Source organism: Sinocyclocheilus rhinocerous, unplaced genomic scaffold (assembly GCF_001515625.1).
Source record: "Sinocyclocheilus rhinocerous isolate Xijiao unplaced genomic scaffold, SAMN03320098_v1.1 scaffold1004, whole genome shotgun sequence".
Taxonomy (NCBI): Eukaryota; Metazoa; Chordata; class Actinopteri; order Cypriniformes; family Cyprinidae; genus Sinocyclocheilus; species Sinocyclocheilus rhinocerous.
Window position 1 is genome coordinate 520,672 of NW_015627248.1, and position 24,569 is coordinate 545,240.

General features: G+C 36.7%; 1 protein-coding gene across 1 annotated transcript in view; it reads right to left on the minus strand.

Annotated features, from left to right (window-relative positions):
* Positions 1-20,648, minus strand: part of LOC107725366 (leucine-rich repeat and fibronectin type-III domain-containing protein 5-like) — a 59,784-nt gene extending 39,136 nt beyond the window's left edge. Inside the window, exon 1 of the mRNA XM_016534606.1 lies at positions 19,940-20,648. The gene's annotated coding sequence lies outside the window, so the exon portion shown is untranslated. The remainder of the gene's footprint in view (positions 1-19,939) is intronic.
* Between the last annotated feature and the right edge of the window lie 3,921 nt (positions 20,649-24,569).

Consider the following 24,569-nt stretch of genomic DNA (forward strand, 5'->3'; position numbering starts at 1 on the left):
TTTGTTTAGGATTTCAAGCTTACACCACTTACATTTGGTCTCTCAGAAGATTGAGAAGTCGGCCAGGACAGGTCTCTAAGATATCGCTCTCAATTATGTCACAATATCTGTCTCAGTGGTCCTGTTGTGAGAGCCACCAGTTACCGTCCCACACACACTGACTAAGGGTTCGTTCAGATCACTAGTAAGGTCCATTAGAGCTACTCGCCAAAAGCAAATTCACTGGCTGATTGTTCACCTAGCGGTCTGAAAGCTCTAATACATTCAGAGAGTGCATCTCTGCTTACAAATATAAATGGCAAGCTATCTTGAAAGAGAAGGGTAGGAAGCAACAGCATCAGTCCACAACAACAACAATAATTTGTGCTGATTCACCACTCTCAGAATAAAAGGTACAAAAGCTGTTACTGAGGTGGTACCTTTTCAAAAGCTACACATTTGCACCTTATTTACCCCTAAAGGCTACATGTTAGTACCTTAAAGATATATATTAGTTTCTAAAGTGTACATATTAGTACCTAAATGGTACATTTCAGTACCTTGAAAGGTGAACACTATTGTACCCTTTTTTCTGAGAGTGCACCTGCTTTATTCTGTTCTTTGCTGTTGTCTTGATTAGGGTTTTTTTAAATTTTGATGCCAAGGACACTTTCCTAAAATAAATATTCACCTTTACATTTTAATGGTTACAGCAGCTTTATTTTACTATCACTGAGATACTATTATAGTGGCCCTAAATGTTTTATTTCAAATAAGGTTTTTTTTTTGTTTGTTTGTTTGTTTTTTGGTAAACTTCTTAGTTTCAGTTAACTATAATAACCCTGATATAAATGTTTTCTTTTGGCTGCTAAAACTACACAGTACACAAAATGTGTTTTTACATATTATAGTACATATATTATTTATTATTTTATATTACATATATTATTTATAGATTTATGTTCTTACAGATATTTTATATATTTATGTATCTATTATTCCTTGCTGTCAATAGAATTGAAATGAAAATAATCATGATTAATCTCATGACCTCCATGGCTCCAACCAGTCTTTAGAAAACAGAATGAAGCAGTTTGTAAAAATAGCACCATTTTATGCTCTAAAATTTTCCACCAGCACTCTACCACCTTCTTGCAGGCCCCAGTTTGAAAACCCCTGGTCTTGATGCTTCCATAGAAGAGTTAGACCACTTTAGTAACAATACAGTAGCTAATTACACTGCTTTGTGAATGACGATTTGTTGCATTCATGTGTTGCTTCAATGACTACTAGCCCTAGCATCTCAAAAACCCATCTGAAATGGTGACTGCAGGGGAAAAACCAGCACAACGTGCTCAAAAATCATACGGCGTATTGATCAGGCTCATAGCGCATTCATCTAAGCACTGTTCTCAGCCTTTCTACAGTCATATTTTTGACTCTGAATAGGCCACTCTGCTATGAAGTGCTGCCCATGATTAATACTGAAACCAATAATAGCCCTTGGTCTGAGATGATGAACGATCCACATTCAGCTCACTTACCGTCCCTGAATATGTATGAAAAGCCATAAAATTTAATGACGCTTTACCTTTCCCAAATGCAATACGCACTGGGATGTCTGTCCGCGGGAATACAACAATCCACCCCTTTGTAAATCCTATAAAACATAGATTATGCTATGTATGCTGACTGCATGTGGACAGTATTGCAGCTGTATTTCAAAAAGAATGGGTCCACGTGGATTTCAGCCACTGTGTGTGGAAATGCTGACGACATGAATAGCTAGAACCATTAGACAGGGAACAAATCACAGAGGTATATTTTCAAGAAGGCAAACAAACAAATGCCGGCCCCCTTAAGGGGCTTCCTCCAGTCGCTTTGTGCATTGCGGCTTCTTGATTATCGCAGTCTCTGTGTTTCCTGTGTAATAGCTGACGGCTTACAGGGTAGACATATCTCAGCAATTATATGTATTCTTGTAGGTGTGTGTGTGTGTTGTGTGGGTGTTCCATCTGAAGAAAAACTCTGGTAAGTCATGCATAACAGTCAGACAGACAGGACGAGCTAAAAGCATTTGCTCCCACAGTGATGCTTTCCATCATAACATGTCACAAGCGCTCTAGTTTCAAATCATCACACATACATGTATGCGCACATATGCGAGGGTATCAGAGGACACAGAACAAAGGAAAGCCTTAATCATCAATACGCTGCAGCATCCTAATGATTTGCTTCTTCTGAAGGTCAAGACAACAAGCCGCAAATTAGGGGTGATCAAGCCAACAAAGCACAATATGGAGAGTGACTGGAGATGAATGCACTCTAGGTTTATCCAATAAATGTGAGGAGATAATTACAGGGTCATTAGGATTTAATGATACTGATGATTTTGCTTGTACTCGTGCAGTATAAAACACATGGGGCTAGGAGAGATGACACTGAGGTGTATCTCTGACCTAGGAACACTTCTGGAGACAAAAAAAATAAATAAATAAATTACCGCAGAAGTCAGTTAATTTAATCCTTATGAGGATACATCCTAAAATAATTAATTAAAAACACTAAAAATGTTTAAGATGCCGAAAGTTCTATAGTAGAGTTTGATTTATGCTATACTGACGTGCAGTGATCCCAACACTTTAAAAAGTATGAATATCATTGCAATAAATAACTATATATGAAAAGGTGCATTTAATTTAAAGAAAAATAGTAGACTTTTCAGTCAAACAAAAAAAAGTTTGTAATCTTAAAAGATCAAAAATTAAATACAGTTTTAAAAATGAAAACTACAAATAATATGGAAACATAAGCCAAAATTTTAAATGTATGAATATCATTAGTTCAACAAAATATGAAAAAGTGGCATTTATTTGTAAGAAAAACAGTGCACTTTTCAATTCAAAATTTCACAAAAAGAAGTTTGTTAGGTCTTAAAAGACAATGGCTGAAGGACAACATTAGATATAGTGTTCAAAATTAAGATAAAACATACCTGGACAAGTTAAAATATTATTCCTTAAAGGGGTCATCAGATGCGACATGCACTTTTACAAGCTGTTTGAACTGAAATGTGTTTTGGCAGTGTGTGTACACAACCACCCTATAATGATAAAGATCCACCCAGTGTTTTTTTTTTTTTATCTCATTAAATTATTTCCCCTTTCTCAAATCGAGTTGTTTCTGAAGGGAATGCGCCCCGATCTACTTAAATGCTATGTTCACGCAAATCATTCATCATCCAGCTTCACCTACAGAAGAAGTGAGTGTAAGGATTTTTAATGAATCTTTGCAAATCGCCTTTCCTAATAATGTGCTAGTTAGCGAGTTTTACGATGAATGCAGCTAAAGTTTACTGTCTTTCAGAGAGCGGCTTGGAAGAGAGGGGCGGGGTGAGCAGAGCTAATTTGCATTTAAAGCGGAATGCAATAAAACAGCGTGCTGTAGACAGAGCTGTTTTTGACAGGGTAAAAAAAACGGTGTTGTTTTACACTACCATTGAGAAATTTTAACCAAACTACGTTACAGACTTTTCATTAAGACCCTAAAGAATCATATCAACTTGTGGAAAATGGGCATCCGATGACCCCTTTAAAATAAGTGGCATTTATTTTATAGAAAAAGTATATACTTCTCAGTCAAAAAGTTAACAAAAAAAGTTAATTAGATCTTTAAAAGATAAAACAATATAGATACAGTGTTCATAATGAAGAATGTATTTAAATTCTTAAGCTAAAATGTAAAACATATAATAATACATTTTATTTAAGGCGCCTTTCAAATCACTCAAGGTCACCGTACATCATGAACAATAAATAAAACAGCAATAAATAACAAAAAATAGCTATATCAATTAACCATAAAAAGTTTTAAAAAAAAACAATTAAAGATTTGAGTGTAGACAGTAAACATGTAGGATAAGCTATTCTGAATAAGTGAGTTTTGAGTTTAGCTTTGAATTGGGATAATGAATCTAAGTTGCGGATGTTAGCTGGGAGAGAATTCCAAAGGCGAGGAGCAGCACGGCTAAAGGCTCTATGACCCATGGTGGTTAAACGAGCCGTGGGTGTATGGAGAAGACCCAGTGAGGAAGAACGAAGGGTTCGAGAAGGGGTGTAGGGCTGAATAAGATCTGAGAGGTAAGTTGGAGCGAGGTTATGGAGAGTTTTATACGTGAGAAGAAGAATTTTAAATTCAATGCGAAATTTGATGGGAAGCCAATGAAGCATGAGTAATGTGATGTATAGATGGAGTTCGGGTTATGATACGAGCAGCTGAATTCTGAATCAACTGGAGTTTATGGAGAAGCTTGTGTGATAAACCAAATAAAAGAGAATTACAGTAGTCGATGCGAGAGGTGACAAGTGAGTGAACTAGAATGGCAGTACTGTGTGGGGTGAGAGATGAACGAAGGAATATTACGGAGCAATATAGACCGGGTTATACTATGAATGTGAGCTTCAAATGAAAGAGTGCTGTCAAAGATGACCCCCAAGTTATTAACCTGGCGAGAAGGAGAAACGGAGGAACCATCAATGGATAAAGAAATACAGGACCTAGAGAGGAATAGAGTTAGTGCCTACAAGGAGTACTTCAGTCTTATTGTCATTAAGTTTAAGAAAATTGTCGGAGAACCAGGTTTTTATTTCGTGAAGAGAGTTAATAAGGCAGATAGGTGGAAGAATGGAATCAGGCTTAGTAGATACATAAAGTTGTGTATCATCAGCGTAACAGTGAAATTTAATACCAAATTTAGAAAAGATATTACCAAGTGGGAGAAGATAGATTAGGAACAACAGAGGACCTAGGGAACTCAAATCAAGCAAAACAAAAATAGATAAGGACCCACCATCAGCAGCCATTAACAGATCATTTGTTACTCTCACCAAGGCGGTTTTGGTACTATGCTTGGGACGGAGAGGCCAACTGTTGGTGGATAGCAGTTATTTTGTTACTGAAAAAAGACATAAATTCATCACATTGAGCAGTGCAGTACAGGTGTGCTGCCACAGCTAACAGAAAAGGGATGGGAATAAAAACGTTTTAATTGTACGAACTGTGTTCGATTGGAAAGGTATGAAGTAAACCAGGCGAGAGGAATACCAGAGATACCAATAGCAGATAAACGGTTTAACAAAATATTGTGTGAAATGGTATCAAAAGCTGAACTCAAATCAAGCAAAACAAGAATAGATAAGGACCCACCATCAGCAGCCATTAACAGATCATTTGTTACTCTCACCAAGGCGGTTTTGGTACTATGCTTGGGACGGAGAGGCCAACTGTTGGTGGATAGCAGTTATTTTGTTACTGAAAAAAGACATAAATTCATCACATTGAGCAGTGCAGTACAGGTGTGCAGGAAGGCTGTCAGGAGGTTTCAGTATACGATTTACAGTGGAGAACAAAGCTTTAGTATTACAATCTCCAGACTCAATTAAATGCGAATAAAACTCATGTTTGACAGCAGAAAGAACATCCTTATAAAGATGAACATGTTCGTTATATAGCTCTCTATGTACCACGAGTCCAGTTCGTTTATAAAGGCGTTCCAAACGCCACCCTCTAGACTTTAGCTGGCGGAGTTCAGGAGTAAACCAAGGCGCAGAGTTAGAGAAAGATACAGGCCGAGTTTTAAGAGGTGCAAAATTGTCCAGGAGCTGTCGTAATTCAGAATTATAAAAGGAGACCAGCTCATCAGAGCAAGAGAGATGGTCACTGTGTGGGAGGTCGGTGATTGCAACAGTAAAAGCTGAGGGGTTGATCTTTTTTATATTCCGGAATGTCATAGAACGTTGTTGCCTGGATCTAGAGAGTGTAACATTAACATTGAAAGAAAGCAATTTATGATCGGATATGGGTATTGCAGTTGCTGTACAGTCCAGAGGTGTAACACCTGAACAGCAAACAAGGTCCAGAGTGTGGCCTTTAGAATGGGTTGGAAAGTCCACATATTGCTGGAGACCAAAACCGTCCAGGCAAGAAATGAAATCCCTAGTGAGCGAGTTACTAGCAATGTCCACATGAATATTAAAATCACCCAGTAGAATAATATTAGGTGATAAGGTACACAGTGAGGTTAAAAATGCACAAAATTCCTCTAAAAATGTATTACAGTATTTGGGTGGTCGATAGACAACAGCTAGAACTGTAGGTGTTGGACCCCTGATAGATAAAGCAACTGATTCAAAAGAAGCGTACGTTGATACAGTCAACGGAGATGCTTTATAAATCGATTTGTGAAGTATCGCTAGACCTCCGCCACGTCTGGAGATACGAGGTTGCGAAATGTAAACAAACCCCGGGGGACACGCATGATTCAACTCTATAATGTCATTCACTTGTTGCTAGGTCTCAACCAAACAGAAGAAATCAAACTTACGATCATCCACAATGTCACTGATGAAGAGACCCTTGTTAGAGAGTGATATAGAGATATTAATATCACTGCCTTAAGAAAATGCCCAATTAATCCATTTCATGCAATGAATTTCATATTTATGTATATTATTTATTTTAGTGCTGTCAAACATTAATCGCATCCAAAATAAAAGTTTTTGTTTACATAATATATGTGTGTGTACTGTGTATATTTATTATGTATATATACATACACACTCATACAGTATATATTTAGAAAATATTTACATATAAATATATTTAATATACAAATATATTTTTCTTAAATATATACATGCATGTGTGTGTATTTATATATACATAATAAATATACACAGTACACACACATATATTATGTAAACAAAAACTTTTATTTTGGATGTGATTAATCGTTTGACAGCACTAATTTATTTATTTACATAATTTAAGAACAACATTTGTCTCCATTTAGATAAACAGGCATGTGTGATTGTGCGTGTGTTTTACGGAAACATCTGAAATGGGTAGACATTCTGAGATTTTCAAGACAGTTTCCACAGTAACCAAGGCAGTAGCCATGAAGAGCAAAACCTTGAGTGGATTTCAATTAAACTTAACACTACTTTTACACAGATGAAGGTTTTTGCTGCTTCTATTATGACAGAATCGTTCTAACCTTGAGTTTATTCTCCAAAGGTGAAGTCACACTGCAGTCCACTATCTTTATCTATAACTTATCTAAATTAGCTATAAAACACAGCGTAAAATATGTATGTAATGTGTCTGAAGCTAAAGGAAAAGAAAATGTCGTATAAGCCTATGAGGCCATTCAAGCACTATAATAAAGCAATCAAGAAATAAGGTAATCAGCTGAGCAATGTGGAAAGTGGATCAAAGAGAGAATAAAAATGCAGAGAGAGTAAAATATAAGAGAGAAAGACAGCCTGAGAGGAGACAAGAAAAGAACCTGAAGCCTTAAAATAACGCATACATTATGGCACACCTCCGACGGGAAGTGTGGCATCAAAGCTATGCTAATGCTCATAAACAGCTCAAAGTAATGCGACCGTCACATGCGATCTCTGTCACATACCACGAGAAAACACAGCAATCAAAAGTAAACACTCCAGTTCCTCGCTGCCATATTGCACTAAGACATTTCACATGTGTTTAGCTAAACATTTGGAAACGTCTTGACATCTAAGAAAAATGCGGAAACCGAGCAAATTAAATGTTTTCTGCTCTGGGGGGAGAAATAAACTGCAACACAGTTGCCACTCACAACTACACTTCAATGGTTTCTAGTATGATTTGTGCATAATAAACAGTAGATCTTCATGCGTGAAAGTAATTACGATGCTTCAAATTCCTTTCACTTCTTTTTAATTGTTATTTCACAGTTACTGGACCAACATTAATCACTAGTCTCAGTCTCAGGACCGCCTACAGCGCGTCTAACGCATATTGCACACAACAAATGGCGAGATAAGTAAACAATAGCAAGATCTGATCTGATTGGCTGGCTATATGCAATTTCAAGTATTCAAAGTTAACAAATTAGGTTAAAAAGGAACCAGGTAGCTGAAGGAAAATTCAAATATAAGCAATACTTGTGTTTTCAAGTTTTCTTGAAAACTTGTAATTCAGGAAGATTTTAAAACTCTGCTTCTATAAAATGAATGAAGAATGTGTATCAGTGTGTTTTGTGTTTATATTCAATTTATAAAGGTACTGTAAATTAAATCATTATATATTCTATCATAATTGTACACTGTATACTATCATACTTTGTAGATGCAACTTAGAAAATAATAATATTTAAAATAATTCTGCTAATAAAAAACTATTTCAACAAATTTACATCCAGCATGTTTTCTCACTAGCACGCACACAACTCAGAAACTCTGTAATGAAAGAAGGTTCAGAGTTTCCCGTTAATAATTACGACTTTGTTGTAGTGTTCACGTGCGTTCAACTTTCCAACATGACTTGAACACACTATTATTACTACGAACCAGTTCTAACAACAAAGTTAAACTTTTCCACGGGCAGTCGTGGCCTAATGGTTGGAGAGTCAGACTTGTAACCCAAACATCGCAGGTTCGAGTCTTGGTACCAGCAGGGATTGTAGTTGGGGGGAGTGAATGACCAGCGCTCTCTTCCACCTTCAATACCACGACTGAGGTGAGACCCTTGAGCAAGGCACCGAACCCCCAACTGCTCCCCGGGTGCCGCAGCAAAAATGGCTGCCCACTGCTCCGGGTGTGTGTTCACGGTGTGTGTGTGTGCAGTTGGATGGGTTAAATGCAGAGCACAAATTTCGAGTATGGGACACCATATCTGGCTACACGTCATGTCACTTTCACTTTCATTTGTACAACCATTCTTGAATGAGCTACCACTTTGCTCATTCTACTACAGCAGAATCACTGATTTCATATTCTCCCCTCCTAAATGTCATATAAAAAACAAACTATGACTCCACGTCACTCAAATGGCATCTACCAATCTAAATGGATAATTATATTTTCCAAAATATGCTTCAAACTGAACCAGAATTTATGCCTATAGTCAGAAATCTATCTCTGTACGATCAATCATTGCTCAGTTACTGTCTAATCAATTGTCATTAGCAATCAAGGTGCTAATGGGAAAAAATGAGGCCTGCAATCTATAAGTGCTGTAGGGCCTTTTAATTCACACCTGGTTGATTAGAAATTCACCCTCACTCAATTCCCTGAGCCCTAACAAAGAGCCTTGTTAGCAGGGTGTCATTTGCACCGGAACAAGCTGGGTTTGGATCTATTTAGTAGATTCCCCAGCATATGCTTCTGAATGAAAGGTATGCTACTACTGTTATATTACTGTATGTCAAAAATATTTTTTTTTTTTAAAAATCCAAGTTTTGTCTAGTGCCACTCGCTTGCAGAGTCAGTTCGGTTTTAATGGCAGATCCATCAGCACTCTTTGTTCTACAACCTCATAATTTACAAATTAAGCACAGCTCATTAGCATGTGATAGCTTTTTTATCCTCTATCAGAGCCTGGCTAACCTTTGGTAGTGCTTTGACAGACACATTTTAGGATCTCTAAATCCTCCCAGGTGCTCATTGTGCTCTGTGGCATCTCTAGAGACGGTGAGTGGCACCTCTGGAGTGACAGACAGCCTTTGCTCAGCTCATGAGCCTGCCTGTGCTGGGACATAAACTCACGGTGACAGCCTACATTCAGGCCTCCCAGGTGCCTCATCTAAAACAGCTATTCAACCTTTCAGCTTCTTGATGAGAATCAACAAAGCATCAAAGCCTTTCTAAACTCCTGCTTCCTGTCTTTCACTACATGATTCTCTCTTTTTGCAGTGTGACAAGCCATACTTTACCTAAAATAATTTTAAACAACACATTATTAGACTTGTCACAATATCATAATTTTCACACCGCTGCAGTATTCATGTTCAAAATGACTATATTAATACCACAGATGGAGCTTGTTGTTGCACAATAATGCAAGGTAGCTTGAATTTTATTTCTTAATCTATTTTAACAAAAAAAAAAAACATGTAATCATATTAAATTGTGTTGTTTTCCAAAACTCAACTGTTTCGAGTGTTCGATCATAAAATTATTGGCTTCTAAATGTGGATAGATTGATACCTTTACAGTTTTGATTTACACTTGCTGTTAAATTCTAAATTCTAAAAATCTTATAGCATTTTAAGCAGGCCATGATGGTTTAAGTTTCTTGTACCAAAATGTATTTTTATACGTAGTTTCATTTTATTTTGACACTTTATAGAATTTAAAAAATATAAAAATAATAATAATAATAATAATAAATAAATTTACATTTAAATAAAAAATTATTCTATACAAATGACCGAACCTGTTGTTGTCTGAGTTGGACAAATTTCATCTTTAGTTAATCTGCAGATCTTTTCTTGTAAAGGATACTTTAAAGTCAACCAAGGCCGCATTACCTCTCCTCAGACATTAAAGGCACAATATGTAAGATTTTTTTATTAAAATATCCAAAAACCACTAGAACAGTGTTATATATTTTGCTGACTTGTGTACTTACATTATCCCAAATGTTTTGAAGAATGTTTAAATCCAGAGAAATAAGCAATTTTAACTAGTGACACGGACCGTGTCCATAGTGTCATTGTGTCGCCTGCCAATGACGTCATAACCCCTCGATTTCCGGTTTTGTTTTGTAGAAAACATGGAAACACCAAAGACGCTTTAATATGTTGTGCGTTTTAATAGAACGGTGACGAACGCACAGAGTAGCATTATAACAGAACTAAATGTATCTAGTATGATAAAACAGCGCCGCTTTTTTCCCCACATGCGCACGACCGGAAGGAGTGGAAGCGGTCGACTGTGGCATAATAAAAGCTCCGCTGCTTTCGAGCCGTGTGTCACGCTCGTTCAGCGGCCTCGTTTCGCTTCGATGGCTTTCAGCCTCACCCTGCTTCATTCTACTACGTTAATAAATCATTAGCTCATCCATGAACATGATTTCTGCCCGAGTCCCGTCGGATTGCATCTGCTGCGGGGATGAAGACGACAACTCCCATGATTCCACACTCAGTCACGGCGTCATCAAACTACGCCTTTGTCTCTTTGTTTATTTTGAATACGTGCCCTCTAGCGGCGAAAATTACATATTGTGCCTTTAAGCCAACATATTTCATTAGCTGTTATCACATGCCATCCCATGGTTCCTTTTCTCTAACTTGCACTTTCCAGAAAGTGCCAAAAGTTTGTATATTTTCAGATAAATACGCAAGTAAAAATCCCTGATCCACACAGCTCACAACAACAGTGCCATTGCCCCCATTAAACATGAGCCTGAAATAGTTTGTGGTGTGTGATAAATCACTGGCTAATGAGAGAGAGCGGGGTGGTGGTGCATTTGTATTCCGCCCAGCTGTTGGCAGACTTCTATCTGCTTTGAGCCTCTCATGGCCAAAGAGGGAGGGAGAGAGACTACATTAAGCCATTATAGTCTGCCGTTCACCCTGAATACAGATGTGCATACAGCTATTTCAGTCCATCATTTAGTGTCAATATGCACAGGAGACAGAGGCCAGAGGAGGTAATCATATATGCAATAAACGCACCTACCGAATCTTTATCTTCATCAGCCGGGCCAAGTGAAGTGCAATTAGGGTCTCCTGGCGTAGGACACATCACCTAGCTGCTCTTTACAGTTTGTGCTTGTGTATGCCTGTAGATAAGCAGCCATTTCCATTACCAGAAACTGGTGCAAGGATACAGCAAGAACTTTAATGCGCTCTTTACCACTTGAGCGAGTATATCAAGCATGTTGGGTGGCACTGTCTCATTTTATAGCTGCTGCAGACCTCTTTTATGACTCAATATCTGCTTACTTTAGTAAGATCTGCTTACTGCAAGCCAAACCTGGCCAGCCATGTTTGCAGCAGGGGAGCTTTATCAGATGCCACCTACTGTATCAGAAGCTTCTCTCGGCTTTACTCCCTCAGATCAGCTGATCAAAGTCCCTAAAGTGGTCTGTTTCAAAAGGCAAGGAAAAGTTTATCAGGTAGTGAGCATGAACAGTAATAAACTGGAACAAGAGCAGCAGTGCTAGTGAGGGGCGTGTATCAAATCACCAAAGGCACATGATGTCATAACTGTTTCGAAATGTTTCCAAGTTTCAATGGTTTCAATCTCTCTGAACCCATGAACCAAAGTCTATGGTTAATGCAAAGGGTCAATTGATTCAATGGATTCAAAATTATGAAAATATTTGTTTCTCCCATCACTAAGTAGGGCTGCATGATAAATTGTATTTTAAGCATGATTATGATTTATGCTTCTCTATATAAATTAAGAATAATTGTCTACGATTTTACCCACTAATTATTTATCCCAAAAACGTGTCATTATTAACAAGCCTTCACAAGCTATCATGTAAGCGGTTGCTAGAAATCAAGAGTTTAAATCCCCTAATCAGAAATTTTCTTTTAAATGGATACCCTTCTGCCCCATTGTTTACTTAATCTTCCCAACCTGGCAACAATGTGACTTGTGCTCTCTCTGCACTGAGAAAAAAGTGCTGATAATATGAAAACTCCAGCAAACAAGTCGGAGCTTAGTGATCTCCACTGCGATATTCTGCTCAAACTAAATTGTAATGCAGCCAGTCTGTTTTCTTTCATGTGGCCGTTTGTGCTGTTTGCTAAGCTGAACTGTAATAAATCTGAACGTTATTCTGGACTGAACATTAAAACGCTGTTCTTTTCATAGTCAAGTCAAGTCATTACATACAGTGGGTACGGAAAGTATTCAGACCCCCTTAAATTTTTCACTCTTTGTTATATTGCAGCCATTTGCTAAAATCATTTAAGTTAATTTTTTTTCCTCATTAATGTACACACAGCACCCCATATTGACAGAAAAACACAGAATTGTTGACATTTTTGCAGATTTATTAAACAATAATTCTGATGAAATCTAAAAAAAACAAAAAACAAATCTAAAATGACAACAATCGTGATTAGTTATCATGACTATAATTTCTGAGTAAAATAATTGCGATTATCAGTTTAGTGCAGCCCTAGAGAGTAGTATCAAATACTCATTGATACTAAGTAACATTTCTGTTTTGCTCATATATGCAGAGCCAAGTAAACATCTAGGATGTTTATTCTTATGCTGCTTTGTCATGTGAACCTAAGCATTCATTTGATAGATTGTCCAAGCATGTGGCACTCTGGACCAGATTAAGGCCATCCATGTTGTGGATGGCTCTTCCTCTATGTCTATAATCTGATCGGTTCAGATAAAATCAGGTCTAACGCTCTGATGTACTCACCAAACACAAAACACTTCCTTTCTCTGAACACAACGCAAATATTTATCCCATTTTCACCTTGCGAATACACAACTAATATTTGCAAACAGATTAGACAGGGGATTGGCATTGCTGAAAGGCCCAATAATAGGGATCAGAGAAAACAAATATGAAATGTTTTATATGCATGTGTATATAAATCATTCCAAGCCAGTTCTGTTTAAATGAGTCTTAAATAAGTGCAGTATGGATGCATAGGCTACTTTAAAGAGATAGCTTTGGTTAGCTAAACTCTATTAATCTTGTTATGGATGACACAGGCTTTGCTCCATACAGAGGAAAGCAGAAGGTAGTGGTGATATGCTAATGCAGATGACAGCTAATGCACGTTGATGATTTATTTCTAGATCAGAGAGGCCTGATGAAGCTTCAGTCAAAGACTTTAAGTGGTACTGCAAAAAAAAAAAAACTGCACAGAATATTAACAATCTTATAATATTTTATGACTCCATTAGTGCTTTAGGTCACAATTCTCATTTTATGGTCTACTCCACCACATTTCTTAGAAGTCAGTGTTAACTGAGTACACAAATATGGGCGAAATCATGAAATCTGTCAAGAATATGCCCAAAGATCATATTTCACCCCATATTTAAAAAGAAAATCTGGGGAATATTTCACTCCTACATAAAAATAAAAACAATACTATTATATTTTGCATAATAAGGCAAGGCAAGGCAAGTTTATTTATATAGCACATTTCAGATTCTAATAGATTCTAGATTTATAGATAATAGATATTATTAGATCTAGATAATAGATATTATCTAGATTTATAGATAATCGATATAATAGATTATATTTAAGACAAGCTGTATTAATGTGATATGGCATATTCAAAGCAATTAAACCCATTAAACTCATTTAAGGGATAGTTCACCCAAAAATAAAAATTACCCCATATACTCAACCTCAAGCCATCCTAGATGTACTGTATATGACTTTCTTCTTTCAGACCAATACAATCAGAGTTATATTTAAAAATGTCCTAGCTCTTCCAAGCTTTATAATGGCAGTGAATGGGTGATATTCAATAGTTCAATAAAAGTCCAATAAACTGCATCCATCCATCATAAAAAAGTGATCCACACAGCTCCGGGGGGTTAATAAGGGTCTCCTGAAGCAAATCAATGCATTTTCGTAAAAAAAAAAAAATCCATATTTAAAACTTTATAAACCGTAATCTCTAGCTTCCGCTAACTGGTACGCGCATACACAAGAGAGTGATATGAATGATACAATACAGTATTTTTCTATTGAATTTAATACATTTTTGTTTAAATAAAATTATTTTATACAGAGCACGGAGCATGACATGCAGGAATAAAAAATAATAAATAAATAAGATTTAATCAACATTCAAAATAGTAAATTGTGGCCATGTTATACTAAAATGTTACTTAATTTTAATTTATGTGTATGTATATATTGAAGAATAATGTTTAACTTTATATATTCACACATATATATATATATATATATATATATATACACACACGCACACACACACACACACATTTAAATTAATTTAAAACCATTTAGAATGAGATTTTTTTTCAGTCATGAAATTTGAAGATATATATTCAGGTTTGTAATTGATGAATAAATGATGACAACATTTTTATTTTGGGGCAAACTATCTCTTTAATGTTCCTAAAAACATCAAGTTTTCCTAATTCAAAGTATAATATATGTACTGTTTAGGGGTCGACCGATTATCGGCCTGGCCGATTATCGGCGCCGATATCGTTCAAAATATCGGTTATCGGTCTACTTGATCTGTAATAATCGGTATCGGCATCGGCCTTGAAAAACACATATCGGTCGACCCCTAGTACTGTTACTGTATATCCACATAATTTGGGGGTGAAATATGACTTTTTATTTCCTCACACATTTTGATGTGGTGCATGGTTTTAATATTGAATATACTACCAAATACTCTTGAACATCATTCAAATTATGCTTTGATAAAGTCCATATGTTTCATTTGAGCTGGAGCACTTGGAAATGGTAGGGAATCCACTAGAGTATTGATAATGCTATTATGATATTATTAGATTAGATAACTCATCTTTTGTCACTTCCCCTTCCTTCTGATGATTTATTCCCTATTTTTACCCTTGATGGCCTCTAATTCATGATAATTTTTCTGTGTTCATGTCTCAGTAGACCACATCAGCTACCATCCAGTACAACAGTGCTGCAGACACAGGGCAACACACATTCACTCTGAACACAGAAGAAAGCCTCCATTCCCCAACACATACACATAACTAATGGCATTATAGCCTCATTGGCCTTTGTACACAGAATCTATTTCTATTCACAGCTGTCAGTTTTCTCTTGCTTATTATCACAGACAAACACCCCCTAAAGTGACTCCCACTCGAACCTCTGCCATTTTACCTCGCTGCCTCTCCTGTCACTCTGACAACCACCACACTCTCCCCATCTCCCAGTGCCAGCACTCCTGAATCCCACATTCAGAACGTTTAGAGATGATCATGACCTCACTGTGGCTGTGTTGTGATTTTATGCAGCTTCAAAATCTAGCTGTTTTGACTGGAATTGTTTCAGTTTATGTCTTTTGCCAAATGTTCCCTAAATGGCTGCACGAAAGCTTTTTACATCCCAGTGACTCTGCGACTCAAAAATAGCTTCCAGAAGATTCAGGTAGTGCCTCACAGCATCTGCAGAAACACTGCAGGGTTGTTTTAACCTGTGTGGACCTGTAATAAAAGAAAAGCCTGGGGAGTCTGAGGTGTAACTTTTTAGGGACAATATTGGCAAACATCTTGAGCGGTCATCAGCTGTGTATCTCATAGTTGGATATAAGGTCAGAACGTGCACTTAAGTTTGAGTTTTGACCTCATATCCAGTATCTAATCTATTTTGACATGTTTACATTCATCTGTTTGGGGCACAGGTCTATTGTGTTTAATACATCTGTTATAGCTGACTGAACTCATGGACAGCTGGCTAGCCAGTCCTGCAAATACTCCATACCAGTCGGAGCAGATACACTGTACAAATCTTTCCCAGAAAACAACATGGATGATTGACTGAGAGATGACTTAAAGGGATACTCCACCCCAAAATGAAAATTTTGTCATTAATCAATTTACCCCCATGTCGTTACAAACCCGTAAAAGCTTCGTTCGTCTTCGGAACACAATTTAAGATATTTTGGATGAAAACCGGGAGACTTGTGACTCTCCGATTGACTGCCAAGTAAATTACACTGTCAAGGTCCAGAAAAGTATGAAAGACATCGTCAGAATAGTCCATCTGCCATCAGTGGTTCAACCATAATGTTATTGTCATGGGTTGCACACACTCCCGGTTTTCATCCAAAATATCTTAAATTTTGTTCCGAAGATGAATGAAGCTTTTAGGGGTTTGGAACGACATGGGGGTAAGTGATTGACAAAATTTTCATTTTGGGGTGGAGTATCCTTTTAACCTTGTAATGTAGTCCATTACATCAAACAAAGTCACAAATAAAATAAATCTAAGTTTATTCTTTACTCAACCATATATATTACCAGTCAAAAGTTTGGCATAAATACATTTTTTAAAGAAGTTTCTTATGCTTACCGAGGCTGCATTTATTTGATCAAAAATACAGTAAACAGTAATATTGTGAAACATTCCTACAATGTATTTTTTTCCAAATATATTTTAAAATGTATTTTTTTCCTGTGATGCAAAGCTGAATTTTCAGCAGCCATTACTCCAGTCTTCATTGTCTCATGATCTTTCAGAAATCATTCTATGCTGATTTGGTAAGCAGTTATTATCCTTTATTATTAGTGAACAATTATTAAGAATGGGTCTTATTATTATCAATGTTAAAAATAGTTTTTCTGCTTAATATTTATGTGGAAACAGTGATACTTTTTTTCAGGATTCTTTGATTAATAGAAAGTTCAGCATTTATCTGAAATTGAAATTATTTATTTATTTTTCAAAACAACAACAAAGACTTACTTATCCCAAACCTTTTCATCACTGATATTAATAAGAAATGTTTTTGAGCACTAAATCAGAATATTAGAATGATTTTTGAAGGATTATGTGACACTGAAGATTGGAGTAATGATGCTGAAAACTCAGCTTTGATCATAGGAATAAACTACATTTTAAAATATTTAAAAATTGAAAACTTGGTAACACTTTACAATAAGGTTCCATTGGTTAATGTATTAACTAACATGAATGAACAATGAGCAATACATTTATTACAGTATTTATTCATATTTGTTAATGAAAATACAGTTGTTCATTGTTAATTCACAGTGCATTAACTAATGTTAACAAACACAACTTTTTATTTTAATAATGCATTAGTAAATGTTGAAATTAATATTAAGATTAATAAAGGCCGTAGAAGTTCACTCTTAGTTCATGTTAACTAAAGTAGTTAACTAATGTTAACTAGTGAACCTTATTGTAAAGTGTTACAGAAAACTTTTATTTTAGGCTATAATAATATTTCACAATATTACTGTTTTTATTGTATATTTGAGCAAATATATGCAGTCTTGGTGAGCATAAGAGACATAAGAGAGTCTTTCAAAAAGTATTCTATATTTAAAAGCAAAAACTGCACAGGAACAAACCAGAGACATGACCGCTTCTCCAGACATCTGTAAACAGAAGAATACTAGGTTTCACCATCTCAGCACAGATAACATGTCTCCTATTACTCACATGCAAAGTGCAACTGTATGACTGAAACGATCTTAACATCTGTCTCAAACATGCAGCTTACAGCTTACTGTACCATTATAACTCACCTACTGTATAACCTACCTTTCAAGGAAATCTCAGTTTTACTCAGTGAGTGTGATAATCCTAATAAATAATGAGTGTGATAAATAATCCTACAGCATTAACATTATTATTATTTTTTTTACCCTTTCCAATTCCTTACTCAAATAATCACGCAAGCTGTGGGAATCATTGCGCTCTTGCTGGCTTCTTGGCTCCATCTCATCATATCATGGGTCTAAGCTCAGCAAGAGTAATTAAACAAGTCTGAAGGACTTTCTGGCATCCTGGCAACACATTCAACACAACAGACAGCCACGAGAGATTTAGGATCGGTCAACGATGCTAGAAAACATGCTAATTTCAATGTTATGTTATGAAGGGGAATCAGTGTTACACATTTTACACGTTAAAATAATTAGTTACAGTTAACCATTAGGTCTACATACAAGCAGTTCCACAAAACAATTACACACTAAATATGCAGTTCCTTAGATGTACTGTAACATGAATACCCTATTATAAAGAATTTGACCCTCTTTCCTTATATATTGTCTTGTCAGCGTGATAAAACCATAGTTTCCCACACCCTCTCCAGGAAGACAGTGCACTCGGCCCTTAGAGCTGCTGTGTGAGCCATAAATTGAATTATAGCACCACCAGCCAGTGGAAGAGGTGCTGCAGTTCAGTTACCATCTACTACTGTTAAAACTCAAACACTGTGGCCAAAAATATACAGCAGCTTTATATCAAACAACATATGTCATATGTTTGTGTTTAATGAACTCAGGAACAACATATACAACAGTAATTGCATTAAATTGTCAAATAATTCAAGACAAATTGAGGATTTCTGTCAAAGCAACTGATGGAATTTGACTCAGTTTAAAATTAAAAGATATCTTTATGGTTTATTATTCTGAAATTAGATGTAAAATATAATTTAAAAAAATATATAGATATAATTTATACTTAAATATTTAAAGTAAAGCATGCAATGATATATTTACAACACTGTTTTGTTAATTTATCTTTTTTTGGTAACAGAGAGGCTGATGAGAATTTGTATACTAGGTATGTAGGTATTCAGAATAATCAAAAAGCTGTGCACATTCCCAAAGACCACTGCAAGTGTTTCTTCCCTCTTACATTAATATTAACTCTGCATGCTTGAAATTCATAATTAAACCATTTGCTGAAAGATGAAACTACTCCTATCCATTAAATCACACACAAAATAATTTTTTTACAGAAAAAAAATCACAATATAAAATACAAGTATCAGTGCTGCTATATTCTTTGTCTTCCTGCAGTGAATGAAAACATCACTTTTATCGGAAAAATTACATGAAACCCAAGTGCACATATGACTCTGATACGCCTCCTCCTATATCATCGACTGGATCTGTGCCAATGCTAAAGACTATTACTTCATTGCTTCTGCTAGTCAATATTTCACACACAAAAAACAACACCAAACAACTCATAAAAATGACACTCTTATTGTCACCATTACTTATAACAGAGCAGATTACGGATGTAGACGCATATGAAAGAAATGATTTCAGTCTTTCAACACAACCCCCTCCACCGCCCAACAAACACACACACAACCCCATCCATCCCATTATCTCAACTATACAAGCACTCAGACCAAACCATGACTATATCTTTTATGCATGAAGGTGATGCTCCACAATATGGTGTTATGAAGCATTTCAATGCACTTATTTCTAATTTCTGAGAGCAAAATAAAATGTTCTACTCCTGAGGATACATATTGACCTTGCCTAAAAAACCAAAGCCCGAAGACATCCAGACACTCTGAAAAGATATTCGGACTCTCGGCACCGATTCTTCAAGGAGGTCGAGAAGGGACAGTTCAATGTGAAATGCCACTCAATATTCAGACAGAAAAGTTTACCTAGCAGAAGGAACGCCAGTCCGGCTTGAAGCACCGAGGGTCAGAGGAACCGAATCTTCTCACTTGTCATATTTTCCCATGTTGTGTTCCACTGGATTCACACTAAATTCAAAGGTGCGCGTGATATGAAGGCATCCAACTCCCCAAAGCCCATATCCAAAACCACTAAAATCCAATGGGTTTTTTCCCTTTCGACGTAATGGATAGATATCTCCAGAAAACGTACTCTGAGGGACAGTCAAATTCCTGCGCAATGTGCCCGACGCCCCTCAAGAAAGCCAAGTACTTGTTTTCCCCTCAGAAGCGCGGAAGCTCGTGCCATTCTCCTCCCGCCCGTCGACGCACCTCGCTCGAGCGCGAGCTTTTGTCCGCATTAAACCCGTTAAGTCAAATAAAATCTCAACAGGGATACCTTCTCACCACCGCACCTTTACAAGCACTTTCCTCCCCGCTTAATCCACACAGTCACTGACCGACTGCCTTCCGCGCCGACCCTCCATCCAGAAGGTATAAAAAGTGTCTTCTCCTCAAACAGCGTAGCTACGCTCTCCACACGCGACTGAAGATGGATTTATAACTCGAAATGTCTCCTACAAGTCGATACAACACACATAGGATGCTGAAAATTTAAAGAGAGGTCTAATTAATTGCCCATGAGGCGGAAAGAGGGAGCCAATTCCTCATCATAACGGTAGAGCTGTTTAAACAAACTAGTTTTACACCAGCCACTGCCTGGGATCATCAGTACAACGGCTGTTCTTTCTCCCCTGCTGTTTGGATTGGGAGAGAGAACGCAGGACGTCATGACGGATTGGCTCAGACTGACGCTCGCAATACTTGATACGTGTGTCACTCTGCGCCTCTCAGTGAGAAGTGTTGTTGATTTAGTGCTCGAAGACGACGGAAAAGGTAAAGAAAAGCACGAACTATGGCAAGCTGCTTTAGCGTTTATTCCTTAGAACAAAGTAGTATCGATTTTTTTCTTACTTAGGTTTTTTTAATTTTTTTTATCTAGTAAATCATCCAGTAGTTACCACTGGGGACTTTTAATTTCACTAGTTAACTTTTCATTGGATACTATTAAAGGATTAGTTCACTTCCAGAATAAATAAAAAAAATCATGATAATTTACTTACCCCCATGTCATCCAATATGTTCATGTCTTTCTTTCTTCAGTCGCAAAGAAATTAAGGTTTTTGAGGAAAACATTCTAGGATTTTCCTCCATAAAATGGACTTCAGTGGTGGCCAACGGGCTGAAGGTCCAAATTGCAGTTTCAATGCAGCTTCAAAGGGCTCTACACGGTCCCAGCTGAGGAATAAAGGCCCGTTCACACCTAGAACGATAACTATACAGATAACTATATTAGTGTCCACACCAGCGGATATCGTCTGTTTATTCCAAGCGCACCCTCGTCTGCTGCTTTAAATTCTCAAGCTCGTTACAGCAGGATTGATTCTGATTGGCTGTCAATGTTTTTATCGTTCATCAGCTGAAAAAAAAATCGTTCTGAAAGTGATTCCAATGATATCGTTTCTCTGTGCCTTTATCGTTATAGCTGTGGTGTGGACTCTGGTATTCTTTAATATTGAGAATGATTTTTAGAACTATATCTTTATCGTTATAGTTATCGTCCTTGGTGTGAACAGGCCTTAAGGGTCTTATCTAGCAAATCGATCTGTCATTTTCTTTAAAAAAATAAAAATGTATATACTTTTTAACCACAAATGCTCGTCTTGCACTAGCTGGACTTAACGCATTACGTAGTCACATTGGAAAGGTCACGCATAACGTAGGCAGAAGTGCCGACCCAGTGTTTATAAAGCGAACGTGCAAAGAAAGTCAAATGCCCTTTACAAAAAAAGGTAAAACAACAATGTCAGACGATTTTGAAGTTGGAGAAGAAAATGAGTTTTTCGCCCTACCCTACCTTTTTGAACCGGAGTACACAGACGAAGAGCTAACCACGCGTGACCTTTCCAACGTGATTACGTAATGCGTGAATTTACAGATGCGCAATGCGGAGCTATAGTGCAAGACGAGCATTTGTGGTCAAAAAGTAAATACTTTTTTATTTTTTTAGAAAATGACTTATCATTTCGCTAGATAAAACCCTTATTCCTCGGAGCTGCACTGAAACTGCAATTTGGACTTTCAACCCATTGGCCACCATTTAAGTTCATTCTATGGAGAAAAATCCTGGAATGTTTTCCTCAAAAACCTTCATTTCTTTGCAACTGAAGACAGAAAGACATGAACATCTTGGATGACATGTGGGTGAGTAAATCATCAGGAATTTTTTTATTCTGGAAGTGAACTAATCCTTTAAGGTGCGTTCACATTTACTGTTGCTTGGCGAAATTTTGTAGATGAAATCCAGTAATTCCAATAGGAAGTGATCAGGACTCTCACATAAAGGCAATTTTTTTTGTTTTTGTTTTAGTTGAATGATAATGTGTACCCTCTTTATAGCTTACCGACCTACAGGCAAAAACTGAAATCAGCTAAACCCGTATTAAGGACCGTAAAAAGATGGACTAATGAAGAATGGAATTATGAAACCAGCTTTAATTTCCACAACTTCAACAATGACACTGACAATTTCTTTAAGAATCGTCATTGGTCCAATTAATTTTTTACATGCGTATACCAATTGTTACTAGTAACATATCTCACTAATTAAAATTGCTGTTTACTTGTCATTTATACTTACTCAGAATGGCTTCTATATAGTTTAATTAATTAATTTTACCAGAAGTCACTGGAATAGTGACAACAGTAGTACAAAATGTGCTAGTGAAGCTAGAATACTTCTATTCACCTTAGGTCTGTTATTTAAAGTATATGTGCCTAAATAAAAGCTAAGACTGGAATACATACTGTGAGTAGTTGATATCACAGATTGACAGCATTATTTGGATTATTTATTTATTTTAAATAACAGTAGAAATAGTTACTTGTCATCATTAGAATAGACCAGTAGCAAAGGAATAAGTAGCCTAATTGTGTGTAATGAGAAAGTAGCCTTCTATTGACTAGTTGAATATAAATAAATAGAAAAGATAGGCTACTAGTAAGTTTAAAGGAATAAACGTTCATATGGCTTGCCATAAAAGGACAGGTTACTGTATGACTCTGACTACCGTTCAACCCAAAAACCTCAGCCACGTCCACGGAAATCCAACAGATGGTCGGGATTAAGAACGAACCTTAAGTGGTCCGCGTGCAGGAATGTTCCACGCAGTGAATGCAGCGAAGCCAGTGAATGGAGCTGCAGCTGATTAAGCCATAAAGCTTTGAGTTGCTGCCGCTGAAAAACCGCTTATACACTCGTGTTGTGTTGTGTGGGGCAGGAGATCGATTACTTACGATCCTACCAATAAAAGCGTCAACGTTGCATTTACTTCTGCGTCAAGAGTTCACTCATTACATATTGCTTGACATTTCAGCTGTCGATATCGATGCAACTATTGCGTTCTGTGCCGTAATTTAAAACACTCTGATTTCATGGCAATTAAACGCTATGTCATTATGACTATAACCAGGTTTTCTACAAGCGAGTTTACGTATACAGGTCTAACTGCTGCTACAAACATAAATACTCTCCACAAACCATTTAAGGCGGGTTTGTGTGGTGAAGGGTAATGGTGATTCAGTACCATGGACAGCGATTCGGCCGTTTTTACAGTGTTTTTGTCCATATCTTTGAGACCACATATAGCCCACGACTGTTTTAGGTCTTGATGTAATATTTCAGGTTGTAAAAATGCCAAAGAAAAAAAAACGTTGAATTTTTGTAATAGTTGCATATGAGTCCCTCAGTTGGCCTTAGTGTGAAAAGATGGATCTCAAAATCATACAGCCATTGTTGGAAAGGTTCAAATTCAAGTTCAGATACGCTGGAAAACCAAAGTATTTGTGGGACCTGAAGGATTTTTCCCATGTGTGTGTGTGTGTGTGTGTGTGTGTGCGTTACAGTATTTTCTGTGTGCACTGTGCACAGACAGTACTATAATATATATTAATATTTAGGTAAATATGAATATATTATTAAAAATAAAATACAAGTATAAAAGTGAAAATAATGTTTTAAGTTATAAAATATATTAAAACATAAATAATTTGTAAATACTGTAGTTGATATCACAGATCAACAGCATTTTTTAGGGAAAAAAATGGTTTAGGGAAATTAGAAAAAGGGAAATTAGGGAAAGGGAAATTAGTCACTTGTCACTATTAAGATGGTCCAGTAGCAAAGGAATGAATAGCCTACTTGTATGTGTATATGCACCATAAACCAAATGTATCTGTTAGACACTGATGTAACCGGAATTCCCCACCACCACCACCACCCAACCAACGCCCACCCACGAAGAGTTGTCTGCAGTTGTGTTTGAACTCTTCCTTTGACACCACAGTTCAAAGTAATCTCACACTGAAGTCCTCATGGAACACTCTATGAATTGTAAATGATCCTCCCACGTCTTTTACATAAGACCACCATGCGTTCATTAAAACCATTTGTACACGGTTGAAAAGAGTTTGACAGGTATTTGACTTTTTCACTCGGTTGATTGCCTGGGCAATTTACTATTGGATTTATCGTCAGCTCGCGCCGTAAAATAACGAC